Source organism: Crocodylus siamensis, chromosome 2, assembly GCF_052110815.1.
Source record: "Crocodylus siamensis isolate JL-2025a chromosome 2, ASM5211081v1, whole genome shotgun sequence".
Taxonomy (NCBI): Eukaryota; Metazoa; Chordata; order Crocodylia; family Crocodylidae; genus Crocodylus; species Crocodylus siamensis.
The window spans coordinates 123,378,914-123,398,875 of NC_143396.1; the positions used below are offsets into that span (position 1 = coordinate 123,378,914).

The 19,962-nt window shown below is 44.2% G+C and overlaps 1 protein-coding gene across 2 annotated transcripts in view; it reads right to left on the bottom strand.

Moving 5' to 3' along the window:
• Positions 1 to 19,962, bottom strand: part of MCUB (mitochondrial calcium uniporter dominant negative subunit beta) — a 122,574-nt gene that overhangs the window by 101,458 nt on the left and 1,154 nt on the right. The window lies entirely within an intron of this gene.

Genomic DNA, 19,962 nt, shown 5'->3' on the forward strand with positions numbered 1-19,962 from the left:
TAAATATGGTACTGAGCTGATAGGCTACACCAGGATGCTCAACCTCTGGCCCACAACCCTGTGTCATTCAGATCCCATGAAATATGGGGTGGAAATATGGTGGCAAGAGAACAGTGGCATCAACTCCACCACCAAATTTCTGCACCCCTGGGAAGTCCTGGGCCCTGTGTGCTGGATCAGGCACCAAATCCCAGTGCCTGATCCAGCACACAGGTCCCAGGGCTGGGTGTCAAACCCCAGGGCCCAACCACAGCCCATGGTGGGGCTAGTGAGGAGGCATAACCAGACCCCAGGGCTCAATCCCAGTGGGGATGGCTGGTAGAAGGCCAGGCTCCTAGAATTAAACTTGACATGCAGGGGCAGGTGGGGGTAGCACTAGACCCTCAGTGAGCTATTACTATGAAAGACTCTGGTAGAAACAAGAAACGATGAACATAGTGGTACAGCCTCAGCTAATCCTTCACTTAAATTTCAAAAGATAGGAACTAATATTGGACATGAAGGGCACTGATGGGTGTGAAGGGAAAAATATTTCATAGTTTGTAGGGTTATGTGCTTTACCAGAAGCAGCAGTGACTTTGACCAAGCTCTGTTCAGGTGCTGGGGGCTTTGGCACTTTTATCTAATAGCTGATGCAATCAGTTATTAAAAGTGTCAAAAAAGCCCTACTAAAGCACCTGATCTATGCAGACGTTGGGAAAGCTGGATCCAACTAACACGATGCCTCTTCTGGACACGCGCTAGGCTCAGTGCAGGACCGTGCCAAGTTTAGAGTAAAGCACCTGTTTTGTTTCTGTTTTTTCCACATCTGCAAACAGCTGAAAAGAGAAAATTTCAAGACAAAGAACCACAACTTAATCTAAATTCCACATACTAGGAAATGGCATCTGTCAGCTCCCAAAACAGAAAGTGTGGTAGGACCAAAGTTGAAACAACCTGGCTGTTATTCCAAGACCCCACCACCGTGACAATCTTTTCTATTTGTTGCAGTTCCAGACTGCATTGTACAGTTGACCACTAAACTGAAACACTATTGAGGCCACAGGACAGACGTCAGTAAGAGAGGTTCATTGGACAGGTATAAACAGATATAGTTCCACTGGAACTAGAAAATACTGGCATATTAAAAAAAACAAAACTTCCTCATGGAACGCTAAACACTAAACATTTACTTGGTCTAACAGAAGATACTACCCAAAGAACCTTGCAAACACTAGTGAGTTTCTTCATCGTGAAGATTCTGAAACAAGCGTGCAATTAGTTACATGTATGTTAGTAAATATATACCCGTGGTGTTGTTCAGTCACGATTCTGAGTCTGGCTACAAGCAGAACAAAAGCAGCACAGAAGAGGTTCTCTCTACCAAATTGAGATCCACCGTTTAAAAGTTTAAGACTATATAATGATCTATCATTTGTATGATAGGATTAGGACATGCTAGCAAATATGGGCTGGCCTGGTCACAAAACACTGCTTTTGACAAATTTGCTCCTGCTGACTTCTCTTGGTACTTTGGGATTAGTACAGGTGGCCAGTTCTATCACAGATCTTGAGGTAGTTGGTATCTGCCTAAAACTCTGACCCTAGCACAGTGGTTCTCAATCTTTCTGGACTCTAAGCACTGCTCAGTGGACTCAAGGTACCCTTCCATAACTTTAGTGAATTGAGTAGCACCCAATTTCAAAAACATATACACTAGTGAATTGCCCTTCAAGAATGATGGGGGGGTGGGGTGGATGGGGTGAGTGAGGACAGAGTGCTGCCACCCACCACCTGCACTGCTGCCGCCTCCCAGGAGTAGCAGGGGGTGGTAGCTTGCATGTGGCGGCCACTGTTGCCACCCCACACTGGCATGCATCTGCCCTCCCCGCCCCTGCAGTCGGCCCCCATAAGACCCTCCCCCACCCCACTCCATGTCCAGCCCTGTGCCACCCCACTCCTTCCCTGAGAGACGGCAGTGGCATGGGGTGGTGAGTGGCAGCTCTCCATCCCCACGCACCCTGCCTGTCATTCTTGAAGCAGCACTGGCTGGAGTCACGCCCCGCCAGGAGCCATGCCCCTCAAAAGCATTACAGACAGACAGACAGACAGATGGACTAAGTCCTTTATATATATAGATTACAGTGCTCACCTTCTTGTAGAGGGGCTGAGCAAGGGCTGCAGGGTAGAAATCATCCAAGCAGTCACCCTAGTTGAGAATCGTTGCTCTAGTTATGCAATTATGCAGCAATTGAAGCTGTCATTAAATAAGTAGGTTGAGCATGGCAGTCGTCCCCCGCCCATGACTCCAATTGACCAAAAGGCTGTGGCAATACCACCCCTTCCCACAGATTGCCAGATGGCCCGAAACTGCAACTTAATTACCCTGATTAGACCTGGGGAAGACTTTAATCCACATATTATTAAGCATAGATTAATGGGTTTCCTGGACTTAATATGGGTAATTAAGCCACAGTTTGGGGGCATCCCCAAGTGGGCAGGCTGCATCAGGGTCCATGGACCAGCCATGGGTGCACGAGCACAGTGAGCCAGGCTAGGACTCCATGGACCCTGGTGCAGCCCACCCCAGCTGCCCGCCACAGCCAGCCCTGGGACCCTGATGCAAGCTGCCTGCAGTTTCCCCGCTTCCTGCTGAAAGTAGTCCTTTCCCCCTTTATCCTCCCCCATGCTCCAGGACTAAAGGGCTCCTCCCACCTCACCTTTCTCTGCTTGCTGGATTTTTCCTTTTTTTTTTTTTTTTTGCAGAGTGAGCCCACCCGATTTCACAATGTCCCCCAAATTCAAATAATCACAAATCCAGTAGGTCCCTTTAAATAAGGGTTCCAGTTCGCATGGCTGCAGAGAAAGACTTCAAAATATGGCCCCCCAAAAAATCAGACTACTCCAGGACTCTTTGTATTAATTTTTTTAATATCTTAGGATTCTCAAATGCCTAGGATTGGCACTCCTAAAATAGTCCTTCCAGATTAAAGTTGCATGAGGGATCAAACTGTCAAAAGGTGTTGCTAGGGAGTTAGCACTTTAAAGGAAGAATCATGTCCTAATAGAGATCATTTGTTTCCAGGGCCTAGACTCCTTACTCTACAGAATTTATCCCAGTTCTGGCATTCACCTAATTACGTTAATAGTGTATTTTCAGTGAAGAAGCATTGTAAGGCCAGACCTGAAATTACATACATTTAAAACCATAATAATTTAAGAAGCTATCAGTAATAATACAAATGATTTTAAAATCATATTTACAGTATGCTGACTTTATCACATTTTATTAAAACCAATGTTACAGACTTTATTCAGCACACATCACTTGCTGAACCAAGTAAGGTTTTATATCCTGCTGTGCTCAAAGTATGATTTCTTCACATACAAAATGTGCATGTTATCAATAATACAATAACACAAGGTATAGGGGAGTATTTAAATGGCTCAGAGACAGACAAAACTGCTTCACATTTCTTTTCAGAAGAAATGCCCCCTTTTCCTTGTCTGTTAATGAAAGTGGAGACTAACCAAAGTTTCAAAGCCAGTATTACTTACGTTACAGGAAACAGCTTTCAAAGCAAAGACAGTGTTGTCTGAAAAAAACCTGTTCTGATCAAATAAGGCTTCTAGATTACAGATACCATTACGATGCCAAGGGATTTGGCATCTGTTTTGGTAAAAGTCATTACAAACTTTTTAATGGCTCTCTTTTGAATTAATCCATTTCTTAACTTGATATTTTTATGAAGCTACATCTCCAGAAGGTCTTATTTTGGGAGGCTAAAGAAAGCAAGCAATAGCTTTCAAACATTTCCCAAAGCAATAAACCAATTGCCAATTCAACTGCATGGTGTGCAGCAGTGTAGGCAATGTGGAATTTAAGTGATCTGAGATTAACATGAAAAATGCTAATGAAAAAGATGTAACAGCATTCATGGGAGATAATCAAGGGGCACAAAGGATAAGTGATTTTATGAAGGAAAACAAAAATCTTCTATAAAGTCTCCAAAACAAATTAACACAGATGTTGGTCATGGGAATTTGCTATTCGGTAGGAAAAACGTTAACCACAAAATGGCTGCTCAGGATTATACCCTTTTTCTAGTCCCACAAAAGTACCATAAAATTGCCAGGGCAATCTAGTGGCCAAATCAAAACACAAAGGAATCAGGAGATGTGAGTTCTAGTTTCAATTCTGGTATCAGCTGGCAGTGATTTACTTGACATCACACATAGTAGGTTTCAGTTTGCTGAGTTTTCAAACAATGATAACATCTTTGTAAAAATTATTAATATTAGGATGAACAATCCTAAGACTGGAAAGCATTTTTGAGGACAGAGCCCTCATCTCCCCTTTGCTGTTTTCACATCCGACTTCACTGTCAAAACTTAAACACACTTAATAGCGATAACAAAGCTGCTAAGTTTTAAGCAGCTGTGAAAAACACACAATAAATTAAACCTGATAAAAAATGAAATCAGTATCTGTGAAATGTGCCATTATCTTAATTTACTAGACTATCAAAATGCAAATTAGCACATTTATGACACAAAAAATATTTTCCTTTTGGTTCCAATTGTTTTCTCTCAACAAGGATCTACTTGAGATGCTACCTAGACCTATAGATGAAGTGCTCAGTTAATTCAGAAATGCCATCCTTATACTTGACATTCTAACAGTGAAATCAGTAAGTCTAGTTCAGTAAGGTTCATGCACTATTTATGGTAGGGATGTAAATATCATTTAAAAAAATGGTGGCAAGCCCCACTGGACAACACAGCCCAGGTGAAGCTGCGCGCAACAGCAGCAGAGGGGCTTGCCAGCCCAAGGTAGCCACCGGTGCGGCAGGAGAGAGGAAACAGGCAACACAAGTTGGGGACAGGTTTAAAATTTCAGTAGTCTCTCATCTCTGTCCAGTTGGCTTCCTGGCACCTGTGAATGAGCAGCTAATTGCTTAACTGACAAGTCACTAGGCCACCTGCTGTTTTCCTCTTTAACCTCATAATCTATGGGAAGTGCAGGCAATTATTTCAGTTGGAGTGCCTCTTAACAAGGTTTGGTGAGCTTTGGAGGGCTTTGGTAGCCCCCTCCAGAGACAGCTGCTCCACCCCTTGGTCACCAACTTGGGACCAGAAGTCCCACCCCTAACCCCTGCCCTTTGACACCAGCAGTCCCTCCCCTTGCCCCCCAGAAATACTCCTTTTGGGAGGGGGGTTGCCATCTTAGAACCACAAAAAAACAAATCATACACTAAAAGTCAAATACCTACTGTAACATATTTTAATTTGTCACAATTTGTGTTTGCACTGTATATAGAAGTGACTGCATAATAACTAAAAAATAAAGTCTTAGTCTTTTATATTGTGTGGTGGGGTGTGGGGGGAGCTGGTGAGGGGGTGTGGCTCTGTGTGGGGGGGCATAGATTATGTTGAGATGTATATGTGGGGGCTGGGTGTGGGTGTGTGAGGTTTGTGGGGTGTGCAGTCTTCAAATGACCTGCATCTTCAAACACTTCAAATGACCTGTGTGAAGTAAGAGAGAACAAACTGACAGTTCTTAGGAGAGAGAGAAGACTTCAAGCATCCTAACATTTTGTACTTTGACTTAAGTGTCTTATCCACAACTGGCATCTGTATTGAGCTGATTGGGAATGTTAACCTTCTCATAGTGCAGCACGTGTCTCTGGCTAAAGTGATTTCCAAATGACATATTTTAACATTCCAGGGGGGGAGAAAGGAATAAGATTTCACATTGTTGTAGATAATACTCAGAACTCCTACCTAAAAACAACTCTATCATCATAAAGCAACTTCATGGACCCCCACGCTTATGACATATTCCAGTAACAATAACAAGATATTAGTGGAATGAAATTACTACTTTTTTCCCCCATGTAAATTAAACCTTTTTTAAAGGGAGCCACTTAGCATCCCTTATGTACCAGATTAGAGTATAAAGCCTGTCAAGTAATTTGGGCCTAAAATAACTTGACAGCAAATATGTATAAAGGTAATTGCTTTCAAATTGTTTATCCTAAGCAAAAAACAAATTACTGCGAGACCCATCTAGTTGTACTCAAGTTCTTCTCATTTTTCAAGGCACACTGTATATGCTGGTGTATAATGAATGCAGCTTTTAAGTAGTATACATTTGGTTTTCTAGCAGCAAGAGCCTTTTTGTTTCAGCCTTCTTTAGCAAAAAATAAATAAAAGAACAAAAATAGTTTATATAATGATGGACACTCAAAGAATAACAAAGGAAGGGGAAGGAAGCAGTAGGCCAAAAACTGACAATGGGAGGTTCTGCAGTTAGTATTACAGTAGTACTACACGTAAGTAGTTAGTATTACACACAGCACAGGGGGGAGTTTACCTATTTACCTTACCACTAAAGCAATTTTAATATCTTCCTCACTAGGTGCAAGACTCCCTACCTCTACCAAATTTTTCTGGATTAAGGGGAATTAGTTCATAGATTGCAAAGGTAAGCATCTCTTGTAAGCAGCTAGCCAACTAGAGGTTTAACCTTTACTCCTATCTTTAGATTATCAAAGAAGTTACCATGAAGAGTCATTCTAGTTAGAAAAAATTACTTCTCTATACTGATCCTCAGAGTCTGGGGTCTGAACCGTTCCAAATTCAGGAATGTAGGGGAGAAAAAAAAATTAATCCCTCTTCTTTAAACCCATGAGATTTCCCTAATCTACTATTATCATTAGACACAAGTGGATATGCATTCGTAAATTGTTGTCTCTTGAAGCTATCAGAAGATAAATAACATAAGTTTAAAATATTCTGATATAAAGGAACAAGCCCTATCGTTTATTATTTTATAGCAAATAAAATCTCAGTTGAAATAGATATTCAAGATGAGCCAGATCTCAGTAGAATCAATTGAGACTCACACTGAAATACAGTAGAAGGACCACATTTAGCATAAGCTAAACCTGAGAATGATCCTTTTTTCCCCCCTACCTTCCCCCCTCAACCACACAAAGCCAATGAACTTTTTTAATTGTTCACTGCTGCACTGCACTATTACAGCTGTGGTCAAGAATAGGAGGCAGTGGTGCTCTTACCTAAAGACTTCCCTTCTTTCCATACAATAACTAGAAGCTATTCCCAATTCCATTATTATTTGCTGGCATGGGAATAGCAGCAAAGGCAAAAAAAATGAATGTGCTGAGGCAGACATGTTTCCTAAAAGGTGTGGGATGCCTTCCTTTAATCATTTATAAAGTAATATTGACAAAAATAATTACAAATGTGCAATATTCTGGATAAATACATATTTTTTTTTATGATTGTATGCTTTCTTTTGTATTTCATACTCAAGAATTTAGCACAACATTTTTGCTAAACAGAGTACAAGTTAGTTGAAAAAAGTATCTAGATTACAGAAATAAGGAAAATAACAATTCTGGGTCTGACACAGCTACAATCACTGCAAGACCTGGATGGAGTAGGGAAGCAAAAAAATAGCTTAAGCAATGTGTGCCATTCTGAATTCCCAAGCTATCTGGTAGCCAGTTCATTCCCTTACATAAAATAAAAGTGCTTCAGGGCTGCTCTAACCTGGGGTGGCTCTTATAACCACATAGGGATGTCGAGCTAACTAGCAGTCACCACAGCACAAGTATCTCTAGCCATGTCTGCCATTTACTCAAATCCAAGACAAAGTCTTTATCCTATTTAACAGGCAGGGGTGTGGTAGGAAGCTCCTTGTTTGGATTCAAATACAAGGCAGCAGGGGGATAGGGAACAAGTGGCTGCTGCAGCTCTGGCCACTGGTCTGGCCCTGACATTGAGCTGGAATGGCAGCTACTTCCTGTTCCCCCACCACATTGACATCTGTACCCCCCTCCCCCCCCCAGCTCTGGCCCCATTCCAGCTCAGGGCATGGGGCACATGCTGGCTCCGGCCTCAGTCCCAGCAGCAGCAACTTCAGCAGAGCCTGCCAGAGCTGGAGGGTAAGCAGAATGGGGGGGCAGCAAGAGGAGGTACAGAGGATGAAGATGGCGAAGATGCAGAGGAGAGCGGGGCAGCAGGGGAAGGGCAGGTGCCAGGGGTACAGGCATGGGAGGGGTCAGTAGCAGGGGACCAGAGGGAGCACATGCTCCAGACCAGGTGGGAGCAGGGGGCGGGAGAGGAGTGTTTGGGGAGACAGGCAGCTGGGGGCAAAGTGTGGGGAGGCAGCAGGCACAAGGGTCAGGCTGCTTGTCCCCTCCCCCCCAGCCACTCCCATCTACCCCTTCTGCCACTGCTTTCCCCACTGCAATGGTGGGGGCGGGGAAGAATTTAAGAGGAGCCCCTAACAAATAGATTTTATGCGTAGAAAGTTGTAACAAATTTATGAATTTTCCATGTAGAGAATCTTACTTCGGGGCGGGGGGGGAAAAGGGGTCATTTTAAATTCAGAGTAGTTTTGGATTTGGGTAAATATAGTATCTTTTCCCCTTGTTAATATAATCTCTGGTGCCTGGACACCACATAGAACAAGTTATACCAACTCTTAGCAGTAAGTCCCCTGCAGTGCCATGGTACACAATGGCCTGATGGAAGGTGAATTTGAACTGAAATTTAGAAGCATATGCACAGGGAAAAACAGGGTTAAACTATACAAAGCCATAGTTTATTACTTGAAATACTAGTCATCGGGCCTCTGTTTGGGGTTAATGCGCGTCTTTCCTGTGGCTGCTTGCAATGCCCTGGGGAGACTGCTTTGACAATATATATTATAAAACTTGACAGCACAATGCAGGGAGGAGGAGGAAAAAGAAAACAAGATTTACTACCTTTTAAACAACACTTTGAATATCTGTAAACATTTTGAGTGTTTGTTTATGAACCAATGGGTAACACACATTTAAAAATTGGGTAGGCAAATTAGCAGAAGCATTAGGATAATGTGAAAGTAAATGAGGACAGCTGGCAAGAAGAAACAAGGAAGACTGGGAAAAAATAAGTGCAAGTCTGAGGTACTGATCACCCAACAACTTACAGATAGCAGGTGTCAGCACTGAATGATAGGATGTCACGTGTTTTTAAACAGGATGCAGGTATCATTACCAACTGAAAAACAAAGTATTTCCTGCTGTCTGTAGGTAAATATATTTTCCAACTGCCTGCAAGCTGCAACCCAAGAGATTTTCCTCAGCAACAGAAAGAAATGTGCTTTATACCCTTGTTAGGACCATTCAGAATGCCACAACCTCCTCTCTCAAGCATTCTCAGTTTCATTTTGCCCACTGCCTCACTTCTGAAATTTTCTGGTGACAGAAAATTCATTGGTAGACACACGAGCAATCACATTTCTAAAATTAAAATGACTGTAACAAAGCAATTTTGATAAAACATGGCCAAAAACAAACACAAACATTTTATCTACCACAGTACATAAAACTTGAATTCTGAGCATCTCCTAGCTTTGCATGAAAAAAATTGTCTACCTTCAGTTCTCGTGACACCCTCTTGATACTTACAGATCTAGATCATGAAACTTCCATGTTTCTCTCACCCATCCGGTTAAAAAAAAATAAAAGATCCTACCTGCATGGGAGACCTTTGTATCAGTCTGACTACAGAACTACCATGTGGATGGAATGCATCCGTTTAAGAGAAGACTGGCTTGCGTCTAAAATATGCTGCACAAGTGCAATCCCCATTTTGCACAATTGCAGCACTACCACATTGGGGTAGGTTCATCAGTACAAATATCCCCACTATCAGCAAACACACACTTCATTTACATACTTAAAATGACTGTAAACTCCAACCAGTTGTAGGGCTCTTCAGATTCAGCAGCCATGGTTAAGCCGCAGCTACCAGGAATAATTTACAAATTCTACCCTTCAGAATATTTGTTGCCACTCTTGGGTAGCCAAAAAGTACAACAAATCAACAACTTCAGATTTGCTCCTGCATTGAAAGAAGAATGTTTTAGTTCAACAGAACATTGCAAGCAATGCATTTGCCTTAGTGGAACAAAATCTACAAGAATAAATATTTAGTAACAGTCAAGAGGAAATTAAAATAAAAAATTACAAGTTTTAGGCTTGACTCCTTGTAAAATAATTTTAAAAAGCAAAAATTCTAAGTCTTATAAATAAGCCTAGCTGCAACAGTCCTTTTAGGGGTCAAAAGCTGTACTTCATAAATTCTGTGTGAAAACCATATCATAATGTGCTTTGTATACCTTGCAAACCTCCTCCCTACACATCCAACACTTCTCAGGAAAAAAATAGTCATGCCAAAAACAATGATGCACATGCAATAAAATTATACAAAACTCAAGTATTTTTCTGTATATTCATTAATCAGAAGGCATAGTTACTACTCAGCACTGGATCCCTGTGAACAGTTTTGTAAGCAAAGCTGTTGATTTTGTCTGAAAACTACTCAGCTGGAAGACTGAGAATTAGAGAAACTGCTGTCTGAGGGAACGTCAGACAGTGCTCCAGTTTTGCAAACAAATTATACCTGTCTGTCCTTTTAAACTTTGAACTGTGGTTCATTCGCTGCCAGACTAGCCAATTTGTTAATCAAAAATCCACATAGTTTATTTGTATTCGTTATTTAGTTTAGGTACTTACATGGCCAAGTATACTGTAGTATCTGACTATCCCATGATACTTTACAAATGTATCCTCACAATCTCTGGTGAAGGAGAGCAGTTTTACAGGATTTTTTAAAAAGTCCCAACTTTACAAATGGGGAAAGTAAGGACAACATTCTCAAATGCATCTAAGCAAATTTAAATTAATAGGAGTTAAGTGACTAAATACCTTGAGGATCTGGACCTTAAGTGATGTGTACAGCAAAACAGGAAGTTGACTTCTGAGCCTCAGGTATGTGCCCCAACTACTGCATCAATCTTCCTCTCCAGAACTATGCCCTGGATAAGTTGTTAATGCACAGAAAATGGCACCAGACAGTTCTAGTAACATGTACAGAGACGTAAGGATAACTGGGAAAACTTAGCTAAAATATAAGAGGTTGCAATAAAAAGAACAAACAAACAGATTGAGATGGCATTTTACTGGTACAAAAAAAACTCAGGGGAATCTTTCTTTTAATGTTTATTACACTGAGTCAGCTGGCTGCCACTTTTACTAGATAATCAAAACCGCTTGGTTCATAACGGAACTAGAATGACCCATTTTAATCCTCACCATCTTGTCAATTACAAATAAAGGTGTTAGTTTGGTCCTTAGGGTAACATGGTTCAGCTGAATGAACCGTGCTGAAAGTCCATAACTGCAGATCATAAGCTTTATAAAACAGATGTTATAAATATATTTCTTGCTTCCAATACCTTAGATTATTAGAACAGAACACTAAATACTCAGTTGGCTTATCACCAGGGATCCAGGTTTTCCATTCGCTGCAAACCCCCCCCCCCCCCCCCCCCCAGATTTTCTCCTTTAACAGAAAAATGCAGATTTCCTACTTTTAAGGAAAGAATGTGTTTTTTCTCCTTTAAGAGAGAAAAACACAGGAAACGGTTGGTTCCCCTTGCAGGCTTGCAGTTTCAGCCTGCAAGGGGCTGTGTGGGGCTGGGAGCAGCGGAAAGAAAGCGATCACAGGCAGGGGGTACCAGGTGTATTTGCATGCGCACATGTGTGTGGCAGCCAGACAGCACAGAGAACATTCCTGCAGCTCACTCCAGGCAAGCCTGCCCGCTCCTCTCTCCTCTCCCTGGCCCCACAGCCCTGGCAGGGGGGATCCTCTCCAGCAGGGCTGGGGTGACAGGGGGCTGCAGGTCATAAGTGAGGGGCTTTGGGGGCAGTGAGCTATGTGTGAGGAGTAAGGGGCACTGGCAGGGCTGGGTGGCTGTGGGGGGAGAGTGAGGGGCAATGGCAGGGGCAGGGCACCAGCATATCAGGGGTGCTCAGCACCACAAAGCAGTGGGGGGCAAAGCCATACCTGGGCCCACCTCCTCATAAGCAAAGGGGGCAGGGGGAGCTCTGATTTTCTATGATAAAAAAAACAAATGAAAACGCCTAAATATATAGGTACTAGAAACTTGCCCATCAAGAATGACGGGAGTGGGCAGGGACAGAGGTCTGCATCTGCCCTCCCCTTCCCCCCCCCCGGACAGTCCCTGCCTCTTCAGGCTGGGCCCCCACCTCCCCCTGCCACTTCAGGCTGAGGCCTGAGCTGCTTTGAGCTGGGGCTGCTCCCTGCCTCCCCCCACCCCTTTGAGCCGGGGCAGCGGTGGTCACCGCAGCAGTGGCAGTTGCAGCTGCGGTGGGGCGCAGCCACCAGTAATCCCCTCCTTCCCTTTCTGCTCCCCTCCCTGCCAGCTGTTGTTGGGGGAGGGGGAGAGGTGCCAGCCCCTGGCTCCAAAAAGCACACTGGGGAGCAGACCACCCCCACCTCCACTCCATCCCCTCCGTTATGGCAGCACTCTGCTCCCTCTGGTCCCCCTCTGCCTCCAAGGAGCAGGAAAGGGGGGGATGAGGCCAGCTCCAGTGGCCTTGCCCCCCTCCCCTTCGGCTCCTCAGTCCCCACTGTCATGGTGGCGCTCTACTGTCTGTGTCTGTCTGTGTAGAACACTGACTGGCTGCTGAGACAGCCAATCAAAGTGGGAATAAAGCGTTATGGACAGACAGGCATACAGACAGAGAGACTAAGTTTTTTTATAATATCAGAATTTAAAATCTATTTTATTATAATGATTGAGAAACTAGTAAGGCTTCCAAATTACTTGAAAACTGTAAATATATCAATAAAGCATTGTGTTCAACTGATACCTATACATACAGAGATACAGTGGTGTTTCATTTAAAATTGCAGAAAAATGCAGGTATGGGATTTAAATTAGAGAAGTTGCAGTTTTTAAACAGGGAAAAGCAGAATCCCTGCTCACCACTATCCACACTTATGGGGGGGGTGGAATTTGTGTGTTATTGTTTTTTTAAGCAATCAGGACTCATAGTAGAGATAATATCTTTTTTTAGATCAACAAGATTTTTAACACACTTTTAGCTTCAGTTATGTAATTACAGAAGTCAGTTTTATTTGTAATTATATTTAGTTTCACTTTCAGCTTATTACTGCAATATTTGGCTTTCAAACATCGCAAATATTTGTTTAAAGAACAAAAATTCTCATTTAAGATTTACAAGACACTGGAGAAACATTTCTTTTGGTCTGGTATGTTACAAGAGCTTGTTTTTTCAAAGTATAGGATTGGTGCCAAATTTATTTTAATTTATTTTACATGGCATTGCCACTTTAATGCAACATTTTATTGGCTTCTAACTTTTTAATTACAATTTTCTTAAATATATTTAAGGAAATGCTTAGTCATTAATTTCAGATTAGGATACCTTGGCCCTGTTGAAGTCAGTGGCAAAGCTCCCACTGACTATAACAGCGCCATAATCTTATCCAGCAGCACTGTTACTATATAGTCTGATACCACAGCACGTTCTGTTCCTCAACTTCATCACTACTGATAGAAGGACCCTCACAAATCTTCCTCTTACTCCACTGTCTCTACACTTCCCTTTGGTGTGGCTTCCTGGACCTCTCCAACTCATCACCTTTTAATCTCATCTTAAAATGTCAGCTGAAAACTCAGTTTAGGGAAATCAGTGAAAATGTCCAGTTTAGAGGAATCAGTAAGAGAGAGAGGTCCCAGGCCATGCCTACATGAGACACTTTACTGCCCAGTAGACTAATCTACTGCACAGTAAAGCATCACCGTCTACACGTGCAGGCACTTACTGCACAGTAAAGTGGCCTACTATGCAGTAAATGGTACATTTACGGTTCAGTAAAGCCAAATAACATTAATTGCACATGTAGATGCGCCTCCAGTGTGTTAAACTTTAGTTTGAATACTTTCATTCAGGAGTACAGTAGACTCAGGCTTACACTTAAACCATATTAAAGGGTTAACCCATGCTGATTCCACATATTTAATTAATTCACCTTAACTTTCCCAAAATTCCTTGTGTGGGATATCTGCACAGCAGCTCTTTTTTGTTGTTTCCTGAAAGTGGGAGACAGGACATTTCATCCATCTACGGAAATACATTTTAAAGTTTGCATGAGACAGGACATAGGTGATTCTCAACCAGGGTGCCATGAGAAACTTTTAAAGGTGCCATGGGGCTATCATACAATATTAGCACTAAAAGTGCACTGATATACTGCTGGCATATTGGATCAGCACTGATAACAGAAAAATTAATATTATTATCAATTGACTCTTTTTGGCTGGTGTAGCCAATAACGTCACCCATAAACGCTGTGCGAGTGTGTGCAGCCACAGCACGCACTTGGCCAGGAATACAGCCCAGCAGCTTGGAGAGCAGCATGTCTGGTAAGTCTGTGGCAGGGAGGAGGGAAGGGGCATATTGAGGCCCCCCCAGTGAAGGAGGGAATAGGGCAGCAGTAGGTGCTGCCAAGCCAGGGTGGGGCATGGGGCGGAGCTGCAGGCAGCTGATCTGAGGGGGAGTGAGGGGTAGGGAGGGGGGTGGCTCCCCACTGCTGTGTACACCCCCGAGGGAAGCATGGGGGGCATGTGCCCCCCCCCACCTGATCTGTCAGTAGGATGAGGGCAGGCTGCTCACTTTAAGTTCAGGGCTAGGGGCTGCAGTGGCCTCTTCCCGGCAGGGGGGCTAGACCAAGGCTGCATGGGCTCAGCTGTGTGGGGCAGGCAGTGGCGCTGGGAGCAGTGGCTACAGAGGGACTATGGGAAATTTTGGGGTGACCATAGCTCCCCAAGCCTCCCCCAGTGCTACCAATCACTGCTGCCTGCCCTGCACAGCTGAGCCCACCCTGCCACCTCTCCACCTGAATGCAACCCCAGGCCAGCAGGAAGAGGCTGGCACAGCCCCTGGTTGCGAACCCACAGCAGGCAGCTCACCCTCACCCCACACACAAATCCAGGGGGTACATGCCCCTCATGCCTCCCCTGGAGGTGCGTGACGCTGAGAGAGAAAGAAGATAGATATACATAAACCCATAAAATGGTCCTCAATGGTGGAGGAAGTAAGTTGAAGAAAGTTTCTCAGTCCATATAAAGTCTCATTGCAGGGGGCATCGACTGTCACGTCATGGTCTCGGCCGCTCAGGATGTTGGCCAGCAGGGCATACTTCTCCTGCTTGTGAGCCCAGGCATCGGGGAAGGCTTGGCATCAGTTCTTGAAGGGCATGGTCATGTCCACGATCATGATCTTCTTGGCCTCTTCATTAGTGATCATGATGTCAGGGCGCATCTGGCTCTCGCAGCACAGGACACTGCGGTTCACAGAGATCTCTCCCGCTGCGGCTGGGGTGGCCCTCACCAGGCAGTCCTGGACAGCATTGTGGCGGAGCTGCCAGGCTCTGGTGTCCAGCCTGCAGCTGCACAGCATGTGGGGGAGGGTGTCTGCCACACAGCTGCACCCTCAGCACCTCTCATCACAGTGGCCAAAGCGTACGGCCCCATTCAGAGGCAGGCAGTTGAGGTGGGCATGGTGGAGGAAGTGCCAGTCTGCAAAGCGTGTGAAGCTCCCATTGCGTGAAGTGGTTGCTGGAGTCCCACTTTGAGGTGACATTGAAGACCTTGCCCCGATCAGGTTTGGCCCTCAGGTAACCAGGCTTATTTGTTGCAGACGGCGTCCTTCAGGAACCACTCCACGAAGGTCCTCATACAGGATGCAACAGCCACACAGTTGGTATGCTGGGCTGGTTGCAGCAAGACTCTTAGCTCCTGGTGCTCCTCAGTCCAAGTGCAAGTGCAGCCAATGTGCTTCTTGAGGTGGTACATGGCATTGCAGGCTTGGCTCCACAGTGTGGCAAAGTCCACACTGTCTCTGCTGAACTTGCTGTCCAGCAAGCCACTGAGGAAGGTGGCCAAGTCACGTCCGGTCGGTTGCCTCAAAGGCGCTGGTGGTGATGATACTTACCATCGGGTCCAGACAGGTCAGGAGGCAGAAGGCGTGGGTTACCACCATGATGTCACAGAGGTTTCTACATGTACTTGTTGCGGCAGGCATCCTTCAGGAATCATTCCAGGAAGGTTCTCATGCAGGGTGCCATGGTGAAGGTGGCCAAGTCACACTTGATCTGAGCCTTCAAGGGGCCAAGAAACAGGCAGCAGCACTGATAGAGGGGATTAGGGGGGCTGTAGCCACCCCAAAATTCACTGTAGCCCTGCTAGAAAAAGCCTGAAACAGCCCCCGGCCCTAGCCCACAGTGGCAGCCCAACTTGCTCCACGTGCAGATCCAGGGGTACACACCCCTATGCCCTCCCAGGGTGCATGCAGTGGTGGAAGCCGCCCCCCTCCCCCCACTCTCCCAGACGAGCTGCGGCTGTCCCGTGCCCTGCCCCAGCTATGCAACACCTGCTCCAGTCCCTGCCTCAGCCCCACTCCTTCCCTCACTGTGGGGGCCCCAATCTGCCCCCCCAACCCCTTCCATCCTCCCTCACCTCTTCTCCCACAACAGACTTACCAGCTGGACCTGGCTGCACTCCATGCTGCAGGGCTACAAATCCCAACTGGATCAGTCTCGGCCAATATGGCTCATTAAAAATTGGCCATTAGTATGGGCCCCAAAAATCTCTATCAGCACACCACTAACATTTAAGTTTGCTAGATGTAAAAGCAATTATGTTAAATAATTTCTCAGCTTTCAATTTGCTTGCTAAATGCACTGGAGAGTACTTTGTATATAGTCCATTTCACTATTCCCCTGTAAACAGTCAGACAATTTCAACTTTCTGTTCCCTACCAGTCTTTTCATACAAGGTAAGGAGAAAAAATTTTAAAGAAAGGAAAAAAAAGCAGAAAAATGTAAAGACATTGACTGAAGGACATTAACAGGTGGTGACAGATTAGGAGCAGGCATTTTATTTGAGTACTAATCAGTATTGCCAACTCATGATTTTTGGGGTTGTCTTGAAGTCTACACTTCAGGAATGTAAAAAACGTAGCTCTCTTATACAGTAAAATCCCTGTTATCTGGCACAAGTGGGGAATGGAGGGTGCTGGTAACCTAAAAATGCTGGTTACCTGAGGCACAGGGTTTCTGGCTGGATGCAGAGCAGGGGGAATGGGGGGTGGCAGTCGAACAGAGAGGTGACAGCAACTGCTGCATGAGAGCTTCCCCTGCCCCCACCTGTCTGGCCAGATGGAAATTCCCGCTAATAGAGTGTCCCGGTGAGAGTGCAACACTGGTACTTAATAGAGGTCTGTTTAAAACAGAAAAAAAACACTTATTCATGTTTGTTAGTAAAGCATCAGGAACACCCTTGTCTTAAAAGGTTAAACCACATGAATTTCTCCTAACAGCATTGAGAGTAGGACAAAAGAAAAGAGTATCATGGTAGAGATCCTATCTTAAGCAAAGGAATCAGAAGCAGCAGTCAAATATTAAAACTTACTAGCTGCTTGTCAGCAACTAAAAAGCAATCACCCCTACAATACCATCGTCAACCTGATAACCATTGCGAGTCTTCCATGCTCATCATACGTGCTCCAAGGCTCCATTCTATCTCCCTTGTTTCAATTAAACCTTTTAACATCAAAGCCCACAATAACACCATCACCTTACTGGTAGTCAGCTGAACAGAGCTTTATGGAAGTGTGCTGCTGAGAAACCACAGGAGTAGCATAGCATAAAAGTGCTATCTTCAAAAGTCTCCTACAGCTTTAAGCAATAGCCCAACACCTGCTCTCCTGGGTAGTACGGTTCCCATTATCATTGACCATTTGCACCATAATGCATAGTCACCCAAAACAGGACCATAGTCCTACTGTACTGGGTGTTATACAAAAACCTTTTATGAGATGGTCCCACTCAAAGAATTTCCAGCCCAAATCAAGAAGATAAACAGTAGCAGACCCACTGTATACAAACAAAACATGCAAAGGTAAACAGCTAACAAGTCTGGTGTTTCTGAGGCTAGGAGCAGATATTGTTTTTGTCCCTCGACAAAGTTGTACCCAGTTTGTTCCAGAACAGAAATATCCTAGGATTGGTGTATACACACATAACTGCTCTAGTCAGGGTCAAGTTAGCAGCTGAATACACTGCTGTTCTTCTGTCACCAATTCAGTGATGCAATCCAGGGATAACTATGCAGATACACTTTGTAAAGTCCTGGAATAAGTATTAGTAGTTTTCATCCTGTGAACCTTGGAAAGATTTATCCTGGGACAATGGACATGCCTGTATGAACAACTGCAATGTTCTGAGATAAAGTGGTTTCTCCCAAGAAACTGCAACACCCATTTTGGAGCCTGATTTACTGTTCTCCCCAGAACTATTATGCCCGTGTCCCCCCTTTGTGTAACTGTTTGTTGTTGCTGTTGTGCCCTCACTGCTGATGCGGCCCTTCTTTCAACTCTCTGCTCCAATGAGAAACCTTCCTGCCCCAGAAAGATTGAGCAGAGTCACTCCTAAACATCAGTCAGGCCTACACAGCCAGAACTATGTACTGGATTATGATCTAGCCTACGCGGTAAACTGAGTGGAGCATGCCTAAATCAAAATGAAGATGTGACAATGCATCTTTCATAGTTCAAAAAAAAATAAATAAATAAACAATGCAGTCTTTGGATTAAAGCTGTACTGGTATTAAAGTTTGCGCCAAAAAGTAAAATACTTTCTACCTTTTAAAAAGTTTCCTAAAAGCTAGACATTCCCATAAAATCTGCATTACTTTAAAGTTCAAAGCAGAATGACATACAAACAGAAGTGTTAACTGAACAAGGTAATAGCTAGGTATTCCACAAGCAGGATAGTTTTGTTGCAAAACTGAAGAAATAAGCAATTACAAGAATGAAAACCAAATACCATTGTACAAAGCCTTCAATTTCAGCATATTAATGGGTCCTTACTAGTCTCCTTACTTTTAATTAAAGAAACAAAGTTAAACCTGCCAGCATATAAACAAGTAACCCCTTGCTTAAACTGTAGCTTCCTTAGCTTTTATCACTTGGTAGCGATGGTGTTATTTACAGGGTTTTTTACTGAACTTAAGGCTTCCTGAGCAGATTCCTCACCCTACCTGTTTCTTTAAATATTATTCCCAGATGTATAACACAGCTGTGCCAAATCAACTGTTACTCATGCAGTTTACCATAATGAATCATCATCAGTCTATCTGGAACCAGGGCAACAAACTGCAAGGCAGAGGGGAGGGGGAAAGGAAAAGGGAAGGAAAAGCAGCAGTAATAGTCATGGTTCTTGACTTAAATATCAAGGCAGATTCCTCTCCTGTCAGCCTAGCTTGCAGCACTGTACATTTGCACTACATTGCTTGCAAGGAAAGTTCACCCTGTAAACAACAAGCTCCTAAAGCACGTAGCCACGCGTCCCCTCAGCAAAGGCAGAAAGTTTTGGGTAGATCCAAACCTCAGAGACTAATCTGTTTCAGTCTACACAGGGCCAATTTACCCTACTTCTGCCTGACTTCAGGGTACACATCAGCGTACATGTATGTGTTGGTTAGTGAGTCTATAGGGTGCAATTCTTCCCTGCCTCCTGTATGACTTCAGGCTTTGCATCTACCCATATAGACATGCCTCAGTCAGTGGGTCTGTAAGGTCCAAACCTGCCCTGCTTCTGCCTGACTTCAGAAGCAGGGCAGGTTTGCACCTTACAGACCCATGTATCAGTGTGTGTTTAGCTTAGTCAGTCAATCTATAAAGCTCAAGTCTCTCCTGCTCATATCTACCTATACACATACCTCAGTTAGTGAGTCTGTCTGGCACAGATCTGCCCTACTTCTGCCTGACTTCAGGGTGCCTGGTACCTGACTTGTATCTACCTATACAGGTTTCCCTCGCTCTGTGCTGTACACGCATTACTGGAAAATGGCGCATAACTTGACTCTCCATAAAGGGAACCCACTTTACAAACAGGGATACATTCCAAGACCCCAACTGTACTGATCCCCAGACCCATTCCTACTACTTTCACAAAACCATTTTGGTACTCACCTACAGCAGACAAGTACACACAAGCACAGGGTGG